The sequence below is a fragment of the Gymnoscopelus microlampas genome, assembly GCF_963454915.1.
Source record: "Gymnoscopelus microlampas genome assembly, chromosome: 13".
Lineage (NCBI taxonomy): Eukaryota > Metazoa > Chordata > Actinopteri > Myctophiformes > Myctophidae > Gymnoscopelus > Gymnoscopelus microlampas.
Window position 1 is genome coordinate 2072859 of NC_139950.1, and position 4332 is coordinate 2077190.

The following is a 4332-nucleotide window of genomic DNA, read 5'->3' on the forward strand; positions in this document are numbered from 1 at the left end:
TGGAACTGCGAAACCCGTTTTTTCGATATCACTAAATCTCAGCTGTTTATTAGCGATTTTGTGTTCGCTGGCTCCCGGGATGCCAGGTCATGTGCGCATATCCCCCCACGGGTATGGTCTAGTACATTGAATTTAGAGGTTCCTAGACAGTAGGCGAAGCGTGTCAATACGGCTCGCTATGCTACAGTTGTGAAACTGCTGTGCTACAGTTGTGAAACCTACCAGTTTCTCCCTGTCGGAAGCAGAGCTGAGGGACTCATCGAGTTCGTTCAGCTCCTCCAGGGTTGTCAGCCTGTTCGGAAGGGGCTCTTTGTTGCTGGCTTGGTCTTTCAGCGACATGTCCTGCAGCCCATCCCGGATGGCCACCAGCAGCTCCCTGGTCTCTCCTCTGAAATTCTAACGCATTGAAACAAATAATCGCAATTAGAGCACAACCTTACCAACAACACAACGGAATAGGCTCTATGCACAGCAGCCATATTATCACTTCCTTCACAGGTGTTACCAATGATACTAATTAAGGCTCTGTTCCATTCTGGTCAAACAGAGTCAGGGTGCTGATGTTGTGCATGTTGGCTCACTAGAAATACTAGTGGGTCTCAAAGTGTGGTCCAGGGACCCTCATGGTTCCTTGAGAGGGTGTAACTCTGAGAGTTATGGGGGTCCTTGAAATTAAAAAGTTTCAGAACCACTGTGCTACACTAAATGGAACAGAGCCTTCATTAGTGTCATTGGTAACACCTGTGAAGGAAGCAAGGAAGGGGCCCAATTTATGTCCAATATGGCTGCTGTGCATAGAGCCTATTGCGCGCGTGTGTGTGGCTTGCTTACTTGCTTGCTGCATCGGGAAAGGGGAGTGTCTGGAGCTGCTGAGCCGATGTGACTGCAGGACAGTCGCTTTTCTTTTCTCTGTTTGGTGAGACAGGCATCGATGAGAAGGTGAACTGCTCTACTTTTCTTCAATATAAATCGCCTTTGCATTAAGTACAGGCTTAATATATCCTCCAAATGTGACCTATTGGCAGCTAGTGTTCTTACAAAAAAGAAGCTAGTTTTCTTCCGAATTGAAATAAATGCAAACAATGATGACTTGAACAACCAACAATCTTAAGTTGAAACATTTTTTGAAAGATGCACAACATTGTTTGGGATTAATTATTAAGCCCCCCTCCCACACACACAATATCTATTACATCGTATGCATGTATCGACTAGCATATACCAATAAGTGTATGGGCCTAATGTTTATTAAAAAAATCTGACTTCTTACAAACCTTTTGGCCTAACGCTTTTTACTGGACTGGCTGGACAACTCTGTGTGCTAAGTACACTCTCCTACTCTCCTCTCCGACTCGGAGGATTCCACTGCAGCCGGCAGCTCGGACAGGCTGTGGCCTAGAGAAAATAGTGATTAACACCTTTGTCTGTAATGCCAATGCATTGAAACGAATGATCACCACAATTAGAAAGAGGACAACCTTACCACCAAAACATAATGCGTTGCTTACTTGCTAGGTCCGTTGGGGGTGGTGCTGGAGAGGTGGAGGAGACTCCACCTTTCTTTATCTTCTGGGGAGGAGCTGGCAGCTGTAGGCTTAGGCGGCCTAAAGAAAACAGTGATTAACACCTTCCTCTGAAATTCTAATGCATTGAAACGAATGATCGTCACAATTAGAAAGGGGACAACGTTACCACCAACACAACAGAAGTGTGTGTGTGTGTGTGTGTTGCTTACTTCCTTGTGGCGTCGGATTGACGCCACAAAATCACATCGAAATACACACATTGAGTCTCATCTACCCTATGTTGTTGATAAAGGGTGAAGCAATTCTTTTATTTTATAAGTTCTTTAAAGTTGTAATAGTCTCTGTAAATAGCAATTCACTTTTGTTAGATATTGCGCTCCAAGCTGTGCAGTAAAGGAATAAGCACATTTCCTGTTTGATAGGGTAGACAAGCCACTTTACGATCTATTTCTTCCATTTCAACAAGCCTGCGCTTTTTCCGGACTTTCCCCATGTTTTTGACTAATACTATATCGATAAGCTTGGAATGACAAGGCACAGTAAAAAAGTTATCTCGGTCCTCTTGTGATATGACTTTGCATGAGAATTTTCCATCACGTTTTTCCTGTACAAATGCCATCTTTCAAGAGGAAACACCTATTTCTCTCATTTACTGAAACAAAATGCCAACTCTTTTCTTTCTTCTTCCTGTGGCTCCCTGCCTTCTCTTGTTCAATAAGTCTCTTTGCAACTTGACTGATGGGATTCTTGGCATTTCTCGCCATTTTCTTCACAATTTGAAGATGATTCTCAAAAGGAAATGCAGATATGTCGTTGAGAGAACATTTGTAATAGCTACAGTCTTCCGGCAGATGTTTCAAGCCATGGACATTATACACAGAAAAGGCTGATGTGTATATATTCTTACATCCGTCGACAAAAGTGCGTAAAAGATCTCCTGCATAGTTCCTGTAAAACTCACAGGTTTTCTCATCCGAGTTCAGAAGTATTGATACAGCTACTGTCAAGCAGAGAAAGTGTTGATATACGTTGGTGAGCAACACCTTTTTCAAAACTACAGGTCCAGTGTACAGAAGGAACTGTCTGAGCTCTGTTGCTTTCCACCGATCCAAATCCGTTAGGGTTCTTGGTTAGCGAGCAAATTCACTTGGCAGCTTGCCAGATAAAGACACAGGACTACTTGAAATATCCCCTACTTGTTTTTGTGACAGTCTACATCCAAGCGGCCCTTTTTTTAAGAAGCACATAAGTCTTTTCACAACTCCTAGACATACTAGATGCATGTAGTCCAGAGGAAAACCTGTGACACATCCTGTCCCTATAATATGTAAAGGGGATACCCCAACTTGATGATCAACATCAACTCTATGAGCAAATTCTACATCAGTCCTTAAAGCGTGTCTCCCTCGTACACAACTCTTTTGTTTGTGTACTCCCTTTGTGTGCCCCTTCATACATTTTAAAAATGCTCGAGCTGGAGCATCACAAACAAAGGCTTTGACCCTCACATGGATTTCTTTCACAGTCACACTCATTTTCTGTGTCCTTAGTTTTATGATTTAAGCTAAAAAGTCTTCAAGAAAATCATCAACAGAGCTCGGTTTAGATTTACCATAAAAAAGTGCAACTACAAAGGGTTCAAAGTCACAGAAAGAACAGATGATTGGCCAAAAACTGGTCAGTAGATGACTTAAAGGAGAAACTCCATCAACGTTAACCATTAGGTCGACAGAATTCAAACTTTCCAAAAATGTGTGGTTCTGGGTGAGGGGTCCGGGTGTCGGTGAGCAGGCGGGCAGCTGAGTTTTGAACATATGGGAGTTTATTGAGGATTTTGGAGGTGATGCCATGGAAGATGCTGTTGCAGTATTCTAACCGGGATGACATACATATGGAACCATACATACGGAACCATACAAATGGAACCAAACAAAACAGCATAAATGCTATGAGAATCTTCTTCGATCTCAGAGTGCTCTGGTGTTGTCGTCATAGAGCGCTCTGATATCAGTCAATAGGCTTCACAGCAGCCATATTATGAAGACATTCACAGGTGTTACCAATGATACTAATGAAGGCTCTGTTCCATTTAGTCTAGCACAGTGGTTTCCACGACCCCCATAACTCTCAGAGCTACACACCTGTAAGGGGCCATTTGGAAGCCCTTGAGGGTCCCTGGACCCCAACTGTAGACCCACTGGTGTAACAGAGTGTTTCCAGTGAGCCAACATGCACAATATCAGCAACCCTGACTCTGTTTGACCAGAATGGAACAGAGCCTTCATTAGTATCATTGGTAACACCTGTGAATGTCTTCATAATATGTCTGCTGTGAATAGAGCCTATTTCCATTTTCGTCTTGTGTAATGCATTCAAATGAACGATAATTCATCCCGACGATCCCGCGTGTAAAATGATTATAACCTTGTTTTGTTACACTCAGACGTGTGTCCAATACTGTAGTCCTCCAAAGAAGCCCCCTGCCATTGCTTTTTGCAATGACTTCATCCGACCGTCAATGTTGTCTCACATGTAGGAGTCTCTGTGCGTGTGCGTGTGTGTGCTGTACGTGTGTGTGCTGTACGTGTGTGTGTGTGTGTGTGTGTGTGTGTGTGTGTGTGTGTGTGTGTGTGTGTGTGTGTGTGTGTGTGTGTGTGTGTGTGTGTGTGTAACAGGGTGGGCATTCCACTGCTTCTCCACTAGCCTCCCCTCTCCTCTCCTCTCCTCAGACCCCCCCTCCCCTCCCCTCACCCTCCCCTCCCCTCTCCTCCCCCTCCTCTCCTATTGTCCCCTGAGGGAGGATCAC